The sequence below is a fragment of the Sus scrofa genome, chromosome 14 (assembly GCF_054392235.1).
Source record: "Sus scrofa isolate SSC_HxYL_T2T_F1_AM1 chromosome 14, Sscrofa_HxYL_maternal_Yorkshire_Landrace_v2.0, whole genome shotgun sequence".
Classification (NCBI taxonomy): Eukaryota; Metazoa; Chordata; class Mammalia; order Artiodactyla; family Suidae; genus Sus; species Sus scrofa.
The window spans coordinates 128,663,358-128,687,336 of record NC_139396.1 but is presented as its reverse complement, the minus strand read 5'-3'; the positions used below and the strand labels follow the sequence as shown (position 1 = coordinate 128,687,336).

Genomic DNA, 23,979 nt, shown 5'->3' with positions numbered 1-23,979 from the left:
TGGCAAAGAGTTCTCCAACCCAGAAGTGTTTGACCCTGGCCACTTCCTGGATGAGGGTGGCATCTTTCAGAAAAGTGACCACTTCATGGCTTTCTCAGCAGGTAACAACATTTATTTTCTGCATGACTTCAGAAGCCAAGATACCTACTGGAGATGAGTTGGAAGTGACAGAGGACCTACTCTGGGGCTGGTAGAAATGCTCTTTGTCCCTGGAGAGGGGCAGCAATCCCAGCACCCATGCATTTTCCCTTCTTGTGATACATCCTCATCATTGGGCTTGATCACTGAAGCTCTGGAGAAGTGACCCAGTTCTTTCAAATTCAGAAATAAAATTTGAGTGAGCTTCAAAAAAAAAATACAAGGGAAGTGCATCTTAGCCACAAGGAACTGTGTGTTATAACCCTGAAACTTCAAAGTATGAAGGTTCAAAGTATGACAGTACAGAGATTGATGAAGAGGAGGTATGCTTACAGCAGAGAATAGAGGCTGTGGAATGGGAAGAATCATGTTGGATCATCAAACTAGAAAGAGAAAATACAATGAATGTGTGGGTGTCTCTAGAGAAAGATCAATGGATACGTGAAAAAATAAAGTTGCAGTTATCAAAGAATCTAAGAGAGGATGGATATGTGTGCATGCATAACTGAATCACTGTTGTACAGAGTAATTATTACAACATGTAAACCAACTATACTTCAGGAAAATGTTAAAAATGAAAAACAAAATTGCGTTCAGTTATAATATGCAAATACTTAATGAAGGAATTGGCATAGTGCTGATACTCAACAAATATTTGTTGAAAGAATGCTACCTGTTAAGATGTGAGGTGAGTAGCATATTTTTCCAACCTTTGTCCATCTGTCTATGCTACCGACGTGCTTTCCATTCATTAATTTAACCATTCATCAAATAGCTACTACAGAGTCTCTTTCTGATGGCAAGAAACACAGTGTTCAAGGAGTATGTGCTGTCTGTGTTTGTTATTTTCAGGAAAATGGGTTTGTATAGGAGAAGGATTGGCCTGCATGGAGCTGTTTTTATTCATGACCACAATTTTACAAAAATTTACCTTGCAATCTGTGGTTGACCCCAAGGACATTGACACCACCCCTATCTTGGGTAGTGTAACTTCCATGCCACCTTCTTACCAGCTCTGCTTCATTCCTTTGTAAGGAATGTTAGATCCTTTGGGTTCTTTGTTGATCTGGTTTTCAACTCCCTCTCATCTGGGGCATCGTTCACCTGTTTGCCATCCATCTTTCCTGAGAATGCCTTCATTGACCACCTCTCTTCCTTGTGGAATTTCACTACAGAAATGTATCTGCTATTCTTCACCTGTATTGGATATTTTGCTAATACTTGTCTAATATTGTGTAGTACTATGTACTTAGTACTAGGTACACCATACAAAATAAAACAAGGTGATAAGCATCTGCCAATGCCAAGCCATTGCTCCTGTGTATATTCCTAGTAAAAAGCAGAATTCGATGAGCCGCTTCACAGACTTTCCTTACTTTTGTGCATGTGGCAGGTAAAAAAGGAAAGAAAAAATGCAAAGTGGTTGTGTTGGTCCTCAGAATGAGATTCCCAGAGAAGGACAAAGGGAATGAGAATAGCTCCCTTGGCTCTATGTCACCTAGTTATTTGAGTGTTGGATTTGAAAGTGAGATAAATTGTTTTCAGGAGCAGCTTCACCCTTAGGGAAATATTGAGATCAGTGAGGGTGAAGAATTAAATTCATACTAAGCTGCAGACAACTACCAATGAAAACCAGAACAGAAATAAGTGAAATGTACATACAGGAACTCACTGGAAAGAATCAATGACACCAAAGCTGGTTCTCTGAAAAGTTCCACAGAATTGACAGACTTATAGCCAGGCTCCCCCTCCCCCCAAATCAAGAAGACACAATTCACAAAAATTGCAATTCAAAGAGGGGCCATCTCTTGATGTCATGAACATTAAAAGTATAATAAAGGAGTATTATGAATAATGCTCTGTCCACCAAGTTGATGACTTAATTGAGATGGATCCGTTCTTTAAGTACAGTTTGCCAAAACTCATGCAAGGAGGAATAACATCCCTAACTTGGCATTATAGGAAGCTGTGAACTCTCCTTCCCCCAAGCAGACACCTTGATTCACCACAACATGTGGATCAATTCTCCTTGTTAAAAAAATCCAGAAACTAGTTGAAAGACTCTGTACTCATAGTGAACATGCATCTAGCTATATCCATGCCAGGAAGAATGGCAGAGATACACTTTCCCCATAACTGCCAACCTTTCAAAGAGCTATGTAATTGTGCAGAAACCCCACCCCAAGTTCCCAGCTTCTCCCTGAGAACAAAAGCTGTTGGCAAGCACCTCTGACATACCAAAAATTCACACCATTTTTTTGGGGGGGTGCAGGGGTTTGCATGAGAAACTGGCTTCTGTCTTGATTGTTTTGGAACACTGATAGGACTCAGCATACTCTAAACACCTGGGGACTGCAGGAACAGAAAAAAACCAGGCTAGTCTAGCAGGCAGGTTTGAGAGACCTTTCGAATCTTTAGTTAATTGATCAGTGAGGTTCTTCTCCTGCAAGACTAGTCAGTGAAGACTGAGAGAGAAGTGATTGTTTTTTTGTAATGTGAAGACAGCAATGCAGAGTGTCAAGAAAAATGAAAAATGAGGGATATATGAGTTAACTGAAAGATAATTCAAAAGAACAGTTATAATTATCATCATGGGGTCAGGTAAAAAAATTAAAAATAATGCAGGAGTTTCAACAAAACAGACACACAAAGATCCCAAATAGAACTAGAGCTAAAGAACACAATAACTGAACTGAGAGTTCAATCAACAGCAGAGTAGACTGAGCAGAAGAAAGGCTTGGTACTTAAAAGATAGAAATTACTGAAAATTATTCGGGTTGGGGTCGAAAACCAAAGAAGGAAAATGAAAAATATGTTAAGATATGTATGGAACAAAATTAAGTGGGCCAATATATGCAGTATAGAAGACCTATGAGGAGAAGGGAGAAAGGAAAAGGACTAGAAAGCGTATGCAAGTAATGATGCCAGAAAGCTTCCCAAATCTGGGAAAGGAAATGGACATAAAAATCCTACATATAAACATCCTCAAATAAGGAAAAAAAACTTAAATCTAACCTGAGATACAGGCGAATCAAATTGTCAATAGTCAGTGACAATGAGAGAATTTTCAAAACAGCCAGAGAAAGCCATTAGTCACAAGAGCGCTCCTTCAATGCCATCAGCAGATTGTAAAGCATAAGCCTTGCAGAAGAGAAGGGAATGAGAAAATATACTCCAAGTTCTGAGAGAAAAAACCCACCCACCAAGAACCTATACCATCAATACTTCTTTGAAAAATGGAGAGATAAAACATACCCCAATACAGAACATTGTAAATCAACTATAATGGAAAACATAAAAATCATTAAAAAACCATTCCCAAACAAACAAAACTGCAACATTGCTCACCACTTGAACAGCCTTGCAAAATACGCTAATGGAGTTCTTCAGCTTGACATGAAAGCACCATTATCAGCATCATGGTACTATAAGGATGGATTAAAAAAAACTCCTTTGTAAAGGTAAATATACAGAAAGATAAGAATGCTATGTGATGGTGGTACAAAAATGACCTTTTTCTACTTTAAGAGTTAAATAATGATGTATTAAAATATGTGATGTGATGGAAGATAGTATAAAAAATGAACGTATGTATATGTATAACTGGGTCAAGCTGCTGTGCAACAGAAATTGAGGCACATTGTAAATCCATTCTAACAGAAAATAAAAAATTTGTTAATGGATACATGATATAAATATATGTAAATTGTGACAATGATAACAAACTGGGGAGGGATTAAAGATTTAGAGATTTGTATATGATTGAAGGAAGTTGTTAGGAGCTTAAAATAGACTAAGATATTTTGCATAAGCTGTATAGTAAACACAAAGAAAACCTGTAGGTGTTCCACCAAAGAAAACGAGAAAGTAATTAAAGTTAGCAATACAGAAAAAGAATGAAAAACAAAGACAAATGGACAGGAAAACAAAAATAAAGAACTCCAATAAAAAGAAAACAACAATATGACAATAGTAAGTCATTCCCTGTCAATATTTACTTTAAATGTAAATGGATTAAGTTATGCAATCAAATATAGAGTGGCTGAATGGATTAAAAAAATAAGAGCCATGGAGTTCCGGGCTCCTGTGGTGCAGCAGAAACAAAACGAATCCCACTGGGAACCACAAGGTTGTGGGTTCGATCCCTGGCCTCGCTCATTGGGTTAAGTATATGGCATTGCCATGAGCTATGGTGTAGTTCTCAGACACAGCTCGGATCTGGTGTTGCTGTGGCTCTGGCATAGGCAGGCCGCAAAAGCTCCAATTGGACCCCTAGCCTGGGAACCTCCATATGCCAGGGGTGTGGCTGTGAAAGGACAAAAGACAAATAATAATAATAATAATAATAATAAGATCCAACTATGTGCTCTACCAGTGGCTCACTTTTGATTAAAAGTTATACACTGCCATAAAAAAGAACAAAAATAATGTCATTTGCTGCAACATGGATGGAACTAGAGACTCTCATCCTGAGAGAAGTCAGAAAGAGAAAGACAAAAGCCATATGATGTCACTCATATCTTGCCGGGGTCCAGCCCCAGCAGCCAGGAGACGATGAACAGGAGGAGGGGCTACAAACAGGCGTGGAAAGAATTGGAGCCAACTCCCTCAGCAAGTGCTGCAGCTGACCCGTTTATTGAAAGGAGAGTATCAGCTTTTATACATTTTACTCTTATGCATGATTATACAAACAACAATATATGTTAATTTATTATTCCAAACTATTCTTTTAGTTTTAGATTTTAAATAAAGATTACGCACAAACTGTACTTTTATTCTTAGAAAATAAGTAAATAGCAAGCAGAATAATAGGTATCTAATTTTTACTCTAACAATGATTTGGCATAAGGTGATAGATATTCTTGCCTAAGCTACCTATTGTGCTCCTCTAGCAGGCATGAACAGCCATTGATGGGGAGTGGGGTATTCATACGTGGCTTGCTTTTGAGGTCAAGCTGACCTCGGACCATTAGCAGGTTGTGCAAACATAAACTGTCTTAAATAAACCTTATCTATTATAAAAATCTTTATTAATTATAAAATCTATATATCAAAAAAATCTTGCCAGTTACAATAATAATTTCCACCTGCTGGGTCCCAACAGGTAGCGTTTATTATAAAAAAAAATATATCTTGTCTTATAGTATCCACAATTGTTGGGCCATGGGCAACATCCAAACCACCCCCTAATCTGTCTCCATGGGGACGGACCAAAGTCCAACAAAGATCTCCAGGCTTATGTGGCAGTCCTGCGTAATATTTACTATTACTTCTCTGAAGGGAAACTTCCCATTCTTAGGAAAGTTCTTTATGTGTGGTTCAATTGTTTTCAACCTATTTGACAAGGGCTTAGGTTTATAAGTAGTTAATGGCCCATACTTGGGTTGAAGCTCAAGAATTTGAGAAGGCTCCCATATTATGAGCCAAGAATGACTCACAACCCACATTAAGTGTCAGACAGAAAAGAAGCGCAAGAATAGAAGAGGAAATCATATTTCAGGAATTTTTACTAAACAGGATCAGCTGGGGGATTCTTTGAAACTGCTTTGCAGCTTCAGTTTCTTCAGCCTCTGCTGTAGCTTTGCTTACAGTTAGGCCTCACACAGGATTATTCTTCTTAGCCACTCTGTGGCTCCCAGCAATATGTGGGATCTAACATACGGTACAAATGAACCTTTCTACAGAAATGAAAATCATAGACTTGGAGAAGAGACTTGTGGTTGCCAAGGGGGAGGGGGAGGGAGTGAGATGGATTGGGAGCTTGGGGTTAATAGATGCAGACTATTGCCTTTGGAATGGATTAGCAATGAGATCCTGCTGGGTAGCACTGGGAACTCTGTCTAGACACATGTGATAGAGCATGGTCATGTGAGAAAAAAGAATCTATACTTGTATGTGTAACAGGGACACCATGCTACACAGTAGAAAGAAAATGTATTGATTACAATAATTTTTTTTAATTAAACAAAAAAAATATAATAACCTGATGTAGGGAGTCCCTGTTGTGGCTCAGCCGTCACTAACCTGACTTGTATCCATGAAGATGCGGGTTCAATCCCTGGCCCTGCTCAGTGGATTAATGATCTGACATGGCTGGGAGCTGTGGTGTAGACATGGTGAAGACATGGCTTGGATCTCATGTTGTGGCTGTGGTGTAAGCCAGCAGGTGCAGCTCCTATTAAACCACTAGCCCGGGAACATCCATATGCCATGATTCCAGGCCAAAAAGACAAAAAAAAAAAGGGCACAAAAGATTTGAACAGGCACCTCACCAAAGTAGATATACAGCTGAAGAAATGGCATATGCAAATGCTCATCATCATATGTCATTAGGTACTTGTAAACAAAAACAGCAATGAAATACCACTACACACATAGGATGGTTAAACTCCAATTCATTAATAAAACCAAATATTGGCAAGGACATGGAAACAGCAAGGAATGGTGGTTATTGTTGGGGGAAATGTGAAATGGTACAGATACTTTGGAAGACATTTGGCAGTTCCTCATAAAACTAAAGGAATCATTATGATATGATCCAGTAATCAAACTCCCTGGGATTTATCGAATGAGTTGAAAACTTATGGAGTTCCTGTGGTGGCTCAGTGGAAATGACTATCCGTGGCCTCACTCAGTGGGTTAAGAATCTGGCATTGCCATGAGCTGTGGTGAAGGTCACAGGCGTGGCTTGAATCCCGTGTTGCTGTGGCTGTGGTGTAGGCCGGCAGTTACAGCTCCAGTTCAACCCCTAACCTGGGAACCTCCATATGCCATGGGTGTGGTTCTTAAAGGACCAAAAAAAAAACAAACAAACAAAAAACAAAAAACAAACAAACAAAAAACTGCAGGGATCTGAGAAGGTTCAAGGAGCCGAGGAAGGGAGTTTGCCTGAAGGGTGCAATTCTGAAGGCAGGCTCCTAATCAGAAAAAGGGGCCTGACTGAATGGTGCAGTTCTGAGGACAAGCTCCTAATCAAAAAAAGGGGTCTGTCTGTATAGCACAATTCCGAGGACAGGCCCCAGAAGACAATAAGGCTCACCTGCTGGCGTTGGTGGGGAACTGAATTTTCCAGGAAACAATTTCCATTTTGTGTTGCTGAGTGGGGATTGTTCCATGGATAACTTAGTCTTTTCTGTTATTCACTTGCTATTCAGTTTTCCTCAGTCTTTCCTGTTTATTTACTTATTATTCCGATTTTCCATTCTTATTTTCCTGTGGTGATTTCTGATTTAACAAAGTTACAACAATAATATAATAAGACGGGAGTTCCCGTCGTGGCGCAGTGGTTAACGAATCCGACTAGGAACCATGAGGTTGCGGGTTCGATCCCTGCCCTTGCTCAGTGGGTTAATGATCCGGCGTTGCCGTGAGCTGTGGTGTAGGTCGCAGACGCGGCTCGGATCCAGCGTTGCTGTGGCTCTGGTGTAGGCCGGTGGCTACAGCTCCAATTGGACCCCTAGCCTGGGAACCTCCATATGCCGTGGGAGCGGCCCAAAAAATAGCAACAACAACAACAACAACAACAACAACAACAACAACAACAAAAGACAAAAAGACAAAAGACAAAAAAAAAAAAATAATAATATAATAAGAATTTCATCCTGAAGGACTTCCCCTTATTTAATCCAAATTAGTTAAAACATAATGTTTACTAACTAGTTATATAGTAAACTTTAGAGTTAGGATTTTAATGAAGTTCATAGAAGTTAGACATATATTATTCAAGAAAACCGGCTGTGAGTTTTGTCCTTGATATTAAAAGCTTTTAAGTGATAGATAGTTAAGTTGGTTTGTATTTTCTTACACTGTCTCCCTGCCATAACACTTTAAAGATAAGCACCAGTCTGAAAACAAGATCTGTGAATGCCAAATGCTTGTGTCTGTGACCTCTTCAAACGGTAAAGACTGGCTGGTCATGGGATGATTTGCACTGAGTCTCCTCCATTCCACATGATGTATTGTACCGAATTGCCCCTAAATTGTCACCACTAAGTTTAGTTAAGATAAAGATCTTAAAACATGATGTATACCTGCTAAACCATGTAATAGTTAACCAATGTACTTTTAACACTGTGATGTAGTCTGTAGTGGAAAACTGTCTATATAATGAATTACTTATGCCAATAAAATTTGAGCAGTCCAGCGCAATGAAAGAAGGGACAAAGAGGCTGTCTCTGTAAGTACATTCAGCGATGCAAGTCCGTTCCCTATCGGGAAAAAGTGTACACTCCCTGACCGCTGGAACTGCCCTCTGGCAAGAAACAAAGAAAGTAAGACAACGCATGTCCATATAAAAACTGGCACATGCACTTAGAAACCTGGACAGTTACATGCAAAAGAATGAAACTAGACCATTCTCTAACAGCGTACACAAAAATAAACTTATTGACTAAAGATCTAAATGTAAGACCAGATGCTATAAATCTCCTAGAAGGAAACATAGGCAGAACACTCTAACATAAAGCACAGCAAAATCTTTTGGGACCCTTCCCTTAGAGGAATGGAAAATAAAAACAAAAATAAGGAGTTTCCACTGAGGCTCAGTGGTAACAAACCTGACTAGTATCCATGAGGATGAGGGTGTGCTCCCTGGCCTTGCTCAGTGGGTTAAGGATCCCACGTTGCTGTGGCCATGGTGTAGGCCGGCAGCTAGAGCTCTGATGCTCTGATTCAAACCCTAGCCTGGGAACTTGCCTTTGCCACAGGTGCGGCCCTTAAAAAAAAGGGAAAAAAGAAGGTTAAATAAACTTAGAAGGTTTGCACAGCAAAGGAAACCATAAACGAAACAAAAAGAACCTACAGAATGGGAGAAACTATTCGCAAATGACGTGACCCACAAGTGATGAATACACAAAATGTACAAACAGCTCTTGTAGCTTACCAGAAAAAAACAAACAAACAGAAAAACCAAAAAGCACAAAACAGAAAACCCGAAACACATTAAATAATGAATGGAAATTATCTCAAGTATCTTCTCTCACCACAATGCCATGAAATTAAAAATCAACCACGGGAAAAGGAAAGAGAAAAAACCTACTACATGGAGACTAAACAACATGCTACTAAAAAACCAATGGGTCAATGAGGAAATCAAGAAGGAAATTAAAAACTACCTGGAAACAAATGATAATGAAGACACAACCTCTCAAAATCTATGGGATGCTGTGAAAGCTGTGCTCAGAGGGAAATTTAGAGCAATACAGGCCTTACTCAAAAAAGAAGGAAGATCCCAAATTGACAACTTAACCCTCCACCTAAATGAATTAGAAAAAGAAGAACAACAAAGACCTAAAGTCAGCAGAAGGAAGGAAATTATAAAGATCAAAGAAGAAATCAATAAAATAGAGACTCAAAAAGCAATAGAGAAAATTAATAAAACCAAGAGCTGGTTCTTTGAAAAGGTGAACAAAATGGACAAACCCCTGGCCAGACTCACTCAAAAGAGGAGAGAAAGAACCCAAATCACCAAAATTATACATGAAAAAGGAGAAATCACAATGGATACAGCAGAAATACAAAAAACCATAAGAGAATACTATGAACAACTGTATGGCAACAAGTTTGACAATCTGGAAGAAATGGACAATTTTCTAGAATCTTACAGCCTGCCAAAACTGAATCAAGTAGAAACAGACCAACTGAACAGACCAATCACTAGAAATGAAATTGAAGAGGTCATAAAATCACTCCCTACAAATAAAAGTCCAGGACCAGATGGCTTCACAGGTGAATTCTATCAAACATATAAAGAGGAGTTGGTGCCCATCCTCCTTAAGCTCTTTCAAAAGGTTGAAGAAGAAGGAATACTCCCAAAGACATTCTATGAGGCCACCATCACCCTCATTCCAAAACCAGGCAGAGATACCACCAAAAAAAGAAAACTATCGCCCAATATCATTGATGAATATAGATGCAAAAATTCTCAACAAAGTCTTAGCCAACCGAATCCAACAACATACCAAAAAAATTATACACCATGACCAGGTTGGGTTCATCCCAGGTTCACAAGGATGGTTCAACGTACACAAATCAATCAGCATCATACACCACATTAACAAAAAAAAAGGTCAAAAATCACATGATCATCTCAATAGATGCAGAAAAAGCATTTGATAAAGTTCAACATCCATTCATGATCAAGACCCTCGTCAAAGTGGGTATAGAGGGAACATTCCTGAACATAATCAAAGCCATTTATGATAAACCCACAGCAAATATAATCCTCAATGGGGAGAAACTGAAAGCCTTCTCACTCGAATCTGGAACAAGACAGGGATCCCCACTTTCACCACTGCTCTTCAACATCGTTTTGGAAGTCCTAGCCACAGCAATTAGACAAACCAAAGAAATAAAAGGCATCCATATAGGAAGAGAAGAGATCAAACTGTCACTGTATGCAGATGACATGATACTATACCTAGAAAACCCTAAGGACTCAACCCCAAAACTACTTGAACTGATTCATAAATTCAGCAAAGTAGCAGGATATAAGATTAACATTCAGAAGTCAGTTGCATTTCTGTATACCAGCAGTGAAATATTAGGAAAGGAATACAAAAATATGATACCTTTTAAAATTGCACCTCACAAAATCAAATACCTCGGAATACACCTGACCAAGGAGGTAAAGGACCTATATGCCGAGAACTATAAAACTTTAATCAAAGAAATCAAAGAAGATGTAAAGAAATGGAAAGATATTCCATGTTCCTGGATTGGGAAAATCAATATTGTAAAAATGGCCGTACTACCCCAAGCAATCTATAGATTCAATGCAATTCCTATCAAATGACGCAGGACATTTTTCACAGAACTATGACAAACAATCCAAACATTTATATGGAACCGCAAAAGACCCAGAATCGCCAAAGCAATCCTGAGAAACAAAAACCAAGCATGAGGCATCACTCTCTCAGACTTCAAGAAATACTACACAGCCACAGTCATCAAAACAGTGTGGTACTGGTATCAAAACAGACAGACAGACCAATGGAACAGAATAGAGAACCCGGAAATCAACCCTGACACCTATGGTCAATTAATCTTTGACAAGGGAGGCAAGAACATCAAATGGGAAAAAGAAAGTCTATTCAGCAAGCATTGCTGGAAAACCTGGACAGCTGCATGCAAAGCAATGAAACTAGAACACACCCTCACACCATGCACAAAAATAAACTCCAAATGGCTGACAGACTTAAATATACGACAGGACACCATCAAACTCCTAGAAGAAAACACAGGCAAAACACTCTCTGACATCAACATCATGAATATATTCTCAGGTCAGTTCTCCAAAGCAATAGAAATTAGAGCAAAAACAAACCCATGGGACCTCATCAAACGGAAAAGCTTTTGCACAGCAAAGGAAACCCAAAAGAAAACAAAAAGACAACTTACAGGACAGGAAAAAATAGTTTCAAATGATGCAACCGACAAGGGCTTAATCTCTAGAATATATAAGCAACTTATACACCCCAACAGCCAAAAAGCCAATCAATCAATGGAAAAATGGGTAAAAGACCTGAATAGACATTTCTCCAAAGAAGATATACAGATGGCCAACAAACACATGAAAAAATGCTCAACATTGCTGATTATAAGAGAAATGCAAATCAAAACAACCATGAGATACCATTCTCACACCAGTCAGAATGGCCCTCATTAATAAGTCCACAAATAACAAGAGCTGGAGGGGCTGTGGAGAAAAGGGAACCCTCCTGCACTGTTGGTGGGAATGTAAGCTTGTACAGCCACTATGGAGAACAGTTTGGAGATCCCTTAGAAATCTATACATAGAACTTCCATATGACCCCGCAATCCCACTCTTGGGCATCTATCCAGACAAAACTCTATTGAAAAGAGACCCGTGCACCCACATGTTCATTGCAGCACTATTCACAATAGCCAGGACATGGAAACAACCCAAATGTCCACTGATAGATGACTGGATCAGGAAGAAGTGGTATATATACACAATGGAATACTACTCAGCCATAAAAAAGGATGACATAATGCCATTTGCAGCAACATGGATGGAACTAGAGAATCTCATCCTGAGTGAAATGAGCCAGAAAGACAAAGACAAATACCATATGATATCACTTATAACTGGAATCGAATATCCAGCACAAATGAACATCTCCTCAGAAAAGAAAATCATGGACTTGGAGAAGAGACTTGTGGCTTCCCGATGGGAGGGGGAGGGAGTGGGAGGGATGGGAGCTTGGGCTTATCAGACACAACCTAGAATAGATTTACAAGGAGATCCTGCTGAATAGCATTGAGAACTTTGTCTAGCTACTCATGTTGCAACAGAAGAAAGGGTGGGGGAAAAATTGTAATTGTAATGTATACATGTAAGGATAACCTGACCCCCTTGCAACAGTGGGAAAATAGAAAAAATAAAAAATAAAAATAAATTAAAAAAAATAAAAAATAACATAAATAAAAAAATAAAAATGCTTATGACTGTAATCAGAGACGTCCTGAACCAAATGTTGCAAATCAAATCCAACTGTGGGGATACTTGTATAGTATGTATATTTAGTGGGAAAAGTGAGGCCAATAGATACAATGATATCAATAGATGGAGTTATCTAATAAAAAAAATGTTCATGGCCAAAAATATCATTAAACATAAAAGGATAAACTTCCCTAATCTGATTTTTAAAATCTAGCAAAATACACATACAAATCATTCTCCATAGTGAGATGTTAATCTCTACTCTCCTGCAGCTGAGAAATGAAACAAGGACAAAACAAAGGTATTAATCCACCTAGCAGCACAATGTATACAGACATTGCCATTAATCTAGAAACAAACTTTTGACAATGTTTTCAAATTTTGCAAGGTTGCTGGATGTAAATCATCAAAATGAAAAATCAAATATATGAGTTCCTGTTGTGGTGCAGTGGAAACCAACCCCACTGGTATCCATGAGGATGCCAGTTCCATCCCTGGCCTCACTCAGTGGGTTAAGGATCTGGCGTTGCCATGAGCTGTGGTATATGGGTCGCAAATGGGGCTCAGATACCGAGTTGCTGTGGCTGTGGTGTAGGCCCGCAGCTGTAGTTGCCATTCCACCCCTAGCCTGGGAATTGCCAAACGCCACTGGAGTGGCCCTAAAAAGCAAAATAAAATTTAAAATAGAAATCAATTATATTATCATACTTTAGATAAAAGAATGGAAAAATTATTTTTACAAATTTATAACAGCAATGAGCATCTTGGGAAGACTAAACAAAAGATTTGTAAGCCAAATCACCAAAAATCCCCTCATTATTTAGAAAGTTAAATAAAGACTTTGAAAACTGGGAGCATTTACCATATTCATTAATTGAAAGTTTCAAAATGTCCTCATAAGTCTTCCCCCACTGATTTCATGTCACCCTGATAAAAATCCCAGCAAAGTGTTTGTTAAATTGATAAACCGATACTAACATTCATTTGGAAATGTAAACAGCTAGGCCAAGCAAGATGAAAGAAGCAGGATAAATTTGGAATCAACAATAATCTGTTATAAAGCTCCATAGACTTACCTGGAAACAAGACATAACCCAAAAAGCCACCAAACACATGGTTTTGATTGGTTTTTACTTCTCTCACCTTGTGTTCACAGTGTATTACATCCATACTCCAGGAAGAGGAACTTCTGGATCACTGAGGTTCATATAAGAGAAATCAATCCTACCTTGGGGATGAGGTAGTTTCTGAATTTAATGTCACAAGTAACCGCATGAGGCAGGTTGGTAGGGACCAGGTCACTGTATCTCTGGATCTCGTGCACCACAGCATCCGTGTAGGGCATGTGGCTCTTGTCCTGCATGCAGGGGCTCCGGTGTCTGCCAATCACATGGTCAATCTCTTCCTGGATCTTAGCTGGCAAGAGACAAGTAAAATTGATGGAGAGAGGGAAAAATGCATACCACATTTGCATACCAATTCAGGGATCTGTGAGACATGAGGCAGATGTCCCAACATCATCATAAATATCAGCTATACACCAAGAAATGCAGCTAGACGTAGAGAGGCAATGCCCATAATATATACGTCAGTCTCCTACAAGCGAGGCTTAAGAACAGCTAAAGAGGCATCTATATTAGCAAACTTGGTAACACAAACGGAAATGATGAAATGTTTCAAAATATAAATAGAACATAATGGTGAGAAACTACAGTCCCTGCAGAAAGAAAAAAGAAAAGGAAATCCAGTATTAAAAATAACGTATGGGTAATTTAACGATAGGAATAATTGAGACTGAAATAGTAACAAAATTATTTCATTAGAGTTGCTGTAATAGTATTTTATTAGAATTACATTTTAAAGCAAGATCACTAGGCATTTTAATAATGATCCTATATGTTTGACAATTCCTTGTGACATTTGCTGGGAAAACTGTCAGTTAGTAAAAAAGAATAATATACACATTAAAAATTTATTTGCTTGCAAGGAATTTAGGTACTTTCCTGGATAGGAAACTAATGTACTACTGAAATAAAAGTACATGCTCTAATACAAAAAAAAAATTTTTTTGAAAAGTTGTACTATATGTGTTTCACTGTATTTGTGTAGTGTGTGTGCAATTTGCAGCTACTACTTTCTTTAGCGTCTAACTGCCAAATGCCATCACTTTGAACATTCTAGCATTTTCTTCTGAAATTCATTTCCTAGTTCTAAATAATGACTCTGTTTCTATTTCTTATGGATTTTTAAACAATATTTGATGTTCTGGTATTAGAGTTGAGACTTCCCATTTCCACCCCCACCTCATACAAAATATACCCAGATACACACACACAACCACACACACACACACACACACACACACACACACACACACACACACACACAAATTCCCTTAGTTTATTTTCACAAAGTTTACATCACAATTTCTGGCTATGAAAATACTCATTTTAGGGAGTTCCTGTTGCAGCTCAGTGGGTTAAGAACTACATAGTGTCCCTGAGCATGCATGCAGGTTTGATGCCTGGACTCGGTCAGTGGGTTAAGGATCCCGTGTTGTTGCAAGCTGCGGCACAGGTCACAGAGGCACCTGGGAACCAGCATCGCTGTGGCTGTGGCTGTGGCTGTGGCTGTGGCTGTGGCATAGGCTGACAGCTGCAACTCTGATTCGATCCCTAGCCCAGGAACTTTCATATGCTACAGGTGAGGCCCTAAAAAGAAAAAAATAATAATTTAAAGATCTTTCTGATTACACAAACAATGCTCCCCCCTAAGACAACTAGGATTATGCTTCATTTTTCATACTTTCTGGAACTTAAACATGTCTCTGTAATTCATAAAAATCTGTATCTTGATTTAGAATTATTTCCAAATATTGACATAGACATTTCAAACTCCTAATCATAATTTCCCTACTATTAGGAAACCACAGATAATCAATCACCTCTCTTCTGTTCTTGCTTTATTCCTTTACAACTGCTTTAGCCACCAAACCATTGCAGGGTTGGGTTTTGTTTGGTTGTATTTTGTCTTTTGTTTTTTGTTTTTGTTTTGTTTTTTTCGCTTGTTTGGTTTTTTGGCTGCGCCAATGGCATGCAGAAGTTCCTGGGACTGAACCTGCACAACAGAACGGACAACACCAGATCCTTAACCGCTAGGCCACCAGGGAACTCCATATACACCTAATCATTTTGAAACGGATATTTTCCAGGCCCAATTTCTAAAACAGGTTTGACTTTTTTCTCTTTTAAAAAAATCTTTTTAGGGCTGCACCTGTGGCATATGGAGGTTCCCAGGCTAGGACTGAATCGGAGCTGTAGCCAATGGCCTACACCACAGCCACAGCAATGCTGCAGCTGAGCTGCACTCTGCCACCTACACCACAACTCATGGCAATGCCAGATCCTTAACCTACTGAGAAAGCCAGGGATTAACCCTGCATCCTCATGGATACTAGCCAGATTTGTTTCTGCTGAGCCACGATGGGAACTCCACAGTTCTGACTCTTTTATTCTATCCTTCATGATTTTTCCAAATTCCTGGAGCCCATGGCTTTCTCTGATATGACTTTAAGCATATGGATGAGAAAGGGAAGAGTGGGAGAAAATTTTTGCCCCCATACAGGTCTGAAAAGACCCTCTTTTTAATAATACAGAATTTGACAGTTTCTCTTGAGATACCCAATGCTGTTTTTCAAACTTAATCCTTTATACATGACCAATACATATCTCCGAAAGCTATAGTGATTTTCTCTGGTGTTCTGAAATGTCATGAACCTGTGTCTTGGGGTGGATGTTTTCATTTGATTCACTCTGCTAGACATGTTGAGAGAATCTTCTACCTACATGGCAACTGTTGGAGGTCTTTTCTCCAGAGAATTTACACTTTCTGGAGTTTGTCTGTGGCTACTGTAATTTCAGGAAGCAGGATGGAGAAAGGAGCTAAATGTCTCTGAATTCAAAGAATGAATTCTTATCTAACCTTTCCTCTCAGCTGTACACCTCACTCTTGCCCCTGGTCTCTGCCCATATGGGCCTCTTATGTTCATTTCTCTAAACAGTAAGCACCTCTCCTTCTCTTGTGCAAACACAGTTACCCAATAAAAGGAGTTGTCAGAAGGACATGGCAGGGAGAGCTACATTTATCAGCCTGTTGTTTCTCCCTCTCCCCTCACTGAAACCCAGTACTTCCAAATACTGAATCTTATGGGAGTTTAAGGACACAAATGACTTTTCATTATACAACTTCCTCTTCTCACACTTAGGCTATAACTTCATCCTCTCTGCTAATATCATTATCACCTCTCAGTATACTCTCTGTCTTTCAAAAATTTGTTGAAGATGAGTTGGCTGCTTCCTGACCTCTTCTCCATCTTTAAAAGGCTAATTCTGGTTTCAAGAGGCTATAGTCATTCCAGTGGGATCCTAACAAAGCAAGATAATGTCTATGTCTAAAATGCTATGTATGACTGGAACTCTTTAAAGGTTAATTTCTAACAAAAAGTCCTTTGTAAAACTAAAATTATGGACCCCCTCCACTCCACAATTCTAATTCTGGCAATAACCATGATTCTGGAAACAAACTTCTCAATGAATAAAATTCCTGGATACACACATCTCAGGCCAATTCCTTGTGATTCTAACTTTTTAAAGCACTTACAATACTGTGAAAATTATCTCAGGCAGCCTCACTAAATTTCCAGGATTTTCACTAATGCTTCCATAAGGAGCGTTTCCATTTTCCCTACCATGGCTGAGTTTATAACACTGAGTTTTCAGAATGAGGAGCATCAAAATGGCCTTTCCATGATAAAACCAACATGCAGTCTCTGGCCAGTTCATGCCCCTGTGCCTGCTACAAATAACCTCCCATGAAGTCCTGATGCTCTTTTGTTGATTCTGCTACTGCCCACAGTGTCTTCACTCCTCCCAGTCCTCCTTCCACATCATGTAAAGATGTCCCATTATTGTCCTTGCATAAATTTGAAAAAAATAAAACAGAGATTTAAGCAGTTCTCTAAGAGACACAAGGTCAAATGCACTCACAGTCTCTTTCCAACATCTCCTCTGAAGTCACCCTGTGACATCTGGATGCTTGAGCAGCAGGAGGAGCCCATGTCTCAGAGTGGCGCTCACTGTCTCTGTCCTAGCTGCAAACAAGTCAGCAATAGTGACCGTCAAGCTTTCCAGTGTATATTCTGATTGATGATTGTGCTTCTCCTAGGAGTGATTTGATTTGGAAAAATTACAAAGCATGGGAAAAAAGCAGGTAAACAGGGACCATGAATAGCTAAAAAATAAGCTGACACAAATCATCCCTGAGGAAGCCCAGACACTGGAATGACTAGATAAAAACTTGGAGATATATGTCTTAAATACGCTTGGGGAGCAGAAGAAAACCATGGATAAGAACTAAAGAGTATCAGAAAAGTGTATGAACAAGTGCAGAATGAGAAAAGTCCTATAAAAGGAGCCAAAGAGAAATTGCCAAAGAAGATATAAAAATGAGTAACAGCACATGAAAATATGGTCACTATCAGTGTTCATACAGGAAATGCAAATTAAGCTACAAGGAGATACCTCTTCACCTTAACTAAGCAAGTTTTAATAATGACAAGAAATTAGAAAGTAACTATGGGGTGTTACATGGGAAAATAGAAAAGCTTTAGATGGCTGGTGGCATTATAGATGCAGCAGTCACTGTAGAAAAGTCTGGCTGTTTCTCAAAATGTTAGGTATAAAATGACCATAATCTCACCAATTCCACTCCCAGGAATATACCCAACATAAAGGAAAACATACCCATTGAGGAAACTTGCATGCTCATGGGTATGTTCCTCTCATATGACCGAAAGGAAATGACCCAAAGGAATGATGTTGGTAGCAACATCATTCATACGGCCCAAAGGAAAAAACAGCACAAATGTACACCAATACAGAGAAGGCACACTAAATTATGGTATGAATATAAAATTGAATACTATCCAGCCATAAAAGAGAAAAACAGAGTACTGATACCTACTACAAATTAGATAAGCCTCCAAAACATGACACTAGGTGAAAGAAGCCCAGAAACAAGAGAGGCAGTGCTAGAGTTCCTTTATATGATAATACCATAACAAGCAAATCCGAGAGACATAGAGCAGGTTACAGTTTAACATAAGAGGGAGTGGAGTGAAAGAGGAGCGATCATTTGACGGATACGGGATATTGCTGCAAAGTGATGGGAAAGTTTTGAAATAAATGAACCAGTTGTTACACAACATTGTGAATGCACTAAATACCACTACAAGTACACACTTTAAAATGGTTAACTATACGGTTATGTGAATTTCAACTCAGTTTTGTTTTGTTTTGTTTTATTGTTTTCTGTTTGTGGCTGCACATGCAGCTTATGTTAGTTCCCGGGTTAGGGGTCAAATTGGAGCTGCAGCTGTGGCCTATACCACAGCCACGGGAAAACCAGATCAGAACTACATCCATGACCAATGCCACAGCCTGCAGTAATGCCAAACACTTACCCCCCAGAGCAAGGCCAGGGATTGAACCCACATCTTCACGGACACTATGCTGGGCTCCTAACCTACAAGACCACAAAGGGAACACCTTCACCTCAATTTTTAAATGCCATTACTCCATAAATTGATCCAGATTTCCACAATCTCTATCAAAATCATTATGGATTCCTTTGCATTAATTAACAAGTTTACCGAAAATTAATATGGAAGTTCATGAAACTCAGACTAGACAAAATAATCTGGAAAAATAGCAACAAAATTAGAAGACTCACACTTCTCAATTTCCAAATAAACTCTGTGAGATCCTGCTGTGTAGCATGTGATACTATGTCTAGTCACTTATGATGGAGCATGATAACATGAGAAAAAAGAATGTATACATGTATGTGTAACTGGGTCACCAAGCTGTACAGTAGAAAAAAAATAATGTATTGGGGAAATCAAAGAAAATAAATAAAAATTTTAAAAAAACTATAAAGCTAGTAATTAACACTATAAGATATGCCATTGCTATAGCTATTGACATTCAATAATGATTTTAATTTTTTCTATTATAGTTGGTTTACGGGATTCTATCAATTTCTACTGTACAGCTGAATGACCCAGTCACACATATCACATACTTTTCTCACATGATCCTTCATTATGTTCCATCACAAGTGATAAGGTATAGTTCCTTGTGCTATACAACAGGATCTCATTGCTTACTTACTCCAAATGCCACAGTTTGCATCTATTAACCCCAGATACCCAGTCCTCCTCCTCCCCCTTGACAACCACAAGTCTGTTCTCCAAGTCCATGAGTTTCTTTTGTGTGGAAAGGTTCATTTGTGCCCTATATTAGATTCCAGTTATGTAATATCATATGGTATTTATTTTTCTCTTTCTGACTTATTTCACTTAGTAGGAGAGTCTGTAGTTCCATCCATGTTGCTGCAAATGACATCATTTTGTTCTTTTTGATGGCTGAGTGTATTCCATTGTGTGTAAATATATACCACATCTTCTTAATCCCTTCATCTATCAATAGACATTTAGGGTGTTTCCATGTCTTGGCTATTGTGAATAGGGCTGCAGTGGACATATGGGCGCATGTTCTTTTTCAAGGAAAGTGTGGTCTGGATATATGCCCAAGAGTGGGATTGCTAGATTATATGCTAGTTCTATATTTTGTTTTCTGAGGAACCTCCATACTGCTTTCCATAGTGGTTGTACCAATTCACAGTCCCACCAACAGTTCCAGAGGGTTCCCTTTTCTCCACACCCTCTCCAGCATTGGCTATTTGTGGACTTATTCATGATGGCCATTCTGATTGGTATGAGGTGGTACCTCATGGCAGTTTTGATTTGCATTTCTCTAATAATTAGCGATGTTGAGAATTTTTTCATGTGCCTGTTGGCCATCTGTATACCTTCTTTGGAGAAATGTCTATTCAGGTCTTTTGCCCACTTTTCAATTGGGTTGTTGGGATTTTTTGCTGTTGAGTTATATAAGGTGTTTACATATTTTAGAGATTAAGCCCTTGTCAGCTGCATCATTTGAAACTATTTTCTCCCAATCCATAGGTTGTCTCTTTTTTTTTATGGTTTCATTTGCTGTACAAAAGCTTGTCAGTTTGATTAGGCCCCATTAGTTTATTTTTGCTCTTCTTTCTGTAACCTTGGGAGTCTGACCTAAGAAAACACTTGTGTGGTTGAGGTCAGAGAATGTTTTGCCTAAGTTCTCTTCAAGAAGTTTGATGGTGTCTTATCTTACATTTAAGTCTTTAAGCCACTTTGAGTTTATTTTTGTGCATGGTGTGAGGATGTGTTCCAGTTTCACCGATTTACATGCAGCAGTCCAGTTTTCCCAGCACCACTTGCTGAAGTGACTGTCTTCTTCCCATTTTACACTCTTGCCTCCTTTGTTGAAGATCAATTGATTGTAGGTGTCTGGGTTTATTTCTGAGTTCTCCATTCTATTCCACTGCTCTGTATGTCTGTTTTGGTACCAGGACCACACTGTCTTGATTATTGTGGCTTTGTAATATTGCCTGAGGTCTGGGGGGAGGGGGCTGCTGCTTGGTTTTTGTTCCTCAGGAATGCTTGGGATAAGTAGTGACATTTAGGTTACTGGAATAGGTGTCAGGTTACAGGAATAAACCCTCAAATTTTTAACCTATTGATTTTTGACAAATGGTGCCAAGATGACTCATGTGTGAAGAACAGTCTTTTCAGCAAATGGTGCAGGATCCATGCTCTTAGACATGTATCTTCAACTCCATATCGATGCCAATTCACTTTACACTCAATTAAGGCTCCTCTCTTCCATCCACCTCCTCTTTTCCATCATGTGCCCATGTATACAGCATCATACATACAGCCAACAACCATCTGAAAAGCCCTCCCTTGTCTTTCAATGCAAATATATTAATATCTACTTCCCACCAATGACCATACAGGAAGCCTAGTTATATTAAGTAATTTTTTGGATTCTCTCTCTTTCCTCACACTTTCTCTTCTTTCTTTCTTTTTTTTTTTTGCATTTTAGGGACACACCTGTGGCATATGGAAGTCCTCAGCCTAGGGTTGAATCAGAGCTGAAGCTTCCAGCCTACCCCAAAGCCACAGCCACATCCACGGAAGATCCAAACACCATCTGCAACCTACACCATGCCTCAAGGCAACACTGGATCCTTCACCCTCTGAGAAAGGCCAATCCTCATGGATTCCAACTGGGCTTGTAACCTGCTGAGCCACAGGAGAAACTCCTCTGTGTCTCTTACAGTGTGTGCAATGATCATGCCCATCTTCATACCACAGCATAATTTTGAATTTTCTCACTGGTTTCTAATTGTTTACATGCTAGCTGACATGTCATTCTGCCTCTCCTTAAGTAGATTATGAGTATCTAAAGAGTAGAAGCAATATCTTCAACTGATTTAATCATTAAACATTATCTCTTTCATAATGCTTCCTGTAGATCCATGCACACAACAGTATGCATTCATGCATACTTACGATGCTTGTCAGCATCAAAAGCTAGCCCACTGAAACATCCCTGATAAAGACAAAACTATGCAATGAACCTCAAAATGCACAAGCAATCAAATAACTGAGCTGTCATTAACATGGTACCTGCTCCATCTTGATCAGGAAAAAATCAATAAAGTCCCGAGGGTTGTTAATGTCCAGGGATGCTTGGTGTTCTCTGGTTTTCTCCAAAGTGTACCTTGTCATTCGAGCAAATTTTTAAGGAATGTGTTGTAACTTCCTGGGAAATAATCAAGGAGAACAGGGAATATATTGCAGACCTGCAAGAGAAAACAAGAGTCTATTAAATAAAGAACACTTCAGGAAGACTTAAATACCATATGCTCAGCCTGGTGAATAACTCTGTTAAAGTATCAATATAACAGTCTTTGTATTGAGGGGAATATATACTTCACAATACACAATTTTCTATGCTGACGGACATATTTAAGGGAGAAAATGAGGACAAGGGATCAAAGATAATTATCATTTCCTATACTCATACTTAATATTTATAGTATAAGAGAATTTATATATAAATCTTTTCATTATTTATTTTTACAGCAATTTTTCCCTACAGTCATGACACGTGGGATGGCATGAAATACAATAATTCCCATTTGTAGATGACAGCAGACTTTAAAGGAGTTTAGGCAAATTGATGTAGAGCACAGAGCTGGTCCCTGATGTTTAGTACCTTCCAGAATAATATCAGTATTTTACAACTGAGAGGGTCCAAAAGATACCATGAAACACAACTCAAATTTTCATGTACTAAGTAGCCATACACCAGAGCAATGAAGTGACATCTCTAAGATCACACCATCATCCTTTAGGCAGAGTGCCAAACATGTCAGCTTAGTCCAGGCTACAATCAAGATGTTTCTTTATAGCTCTTCCACCACCCCCCAAAAATTTATTCTCTCATCCTCAACGCAATTCCCTCATCAGTTAGGATGCCAACTGAAGCCTCAAACTCTCCTGATTTAGTCAGGGCGCCCTGGCAGCACTCTCCCTCTAGAAGGAGACAGTCTCTTCCTTCCTAAATGCAGATGTTTCTACCAAGGAATGTGCTGAAGAAGGCATTAAATGGTGATTGGTGACAAGACGTGTGGGTAATGGAAGCCTTTACAGAAGGACCAAGAATTCCTTCTATTGCTGTGGTCATGTTTTGGGGAAGTTGCCAGAGTACTTTATGGAAACTGGGCTTTGGAATTTAGTGGAAAAACCACTGGACCAGGGACAATAGGACAGAAATGCAGTGCTGTACTCTGGGCATGTATTTTCCTGTCTGTCATTAGAGGGCTCAGCCAAATGTGTTCTCCATGGTGCTGAGCTCTGGGCAGGATGGTGATCACACACTCACTTCACAGCTTGGTGCATAGAGAGATTTGGACTTCGTGGAGAAAAGAGCATAAATGGCTCTTTGAGAAGCAAGGATCTTGGCCTCCCCTGCCTCCATGGAGAGTTCAGAATCCTGAGGTTTTCCTTCACTTTTTCCATTAGGTTTAGAAAAGTCTGATCTTTATAATCAAAGCAGTTCTGGTAAATGATGGAACTGATCACATTGCAGGGAGCACAGCTCAGGATAAAAGTGGGATCACAGGGTGAAGCTGAAGAATCAGAAACAATTGAAACACACCATTAAAACATACACATGAAACACACTGTCTTTGAGATAACAAGTAATGATGATGTTAGAAAAAAGTTCAATCAATCTCTTTCCTACAAATTCCCTTCAAAACAAATATTCCACATGCCCCGAATCAACACATTGCTTTTATCTTCATCTGAAAAGACCCTTTTAACCTGGCTAGGTATACCATGTTTTTTAGAAAAATATTCAATT

General features: G+C 39.0%; 1 pseudogene; it reads right to left on the bottom strand.

The window, feature by feature from the left end:
- Nucleotides 1-3,231: 3,231 nt before the first annotated feature.
- On the bottom strand, nucleotides 3,232-23,762 carry LOC146396996 (cytochrome P450 2C42-like; annotated as a pseudogene).
- Nucleotides 23,763-23,979: the final 217 nt, after the last annotated feature.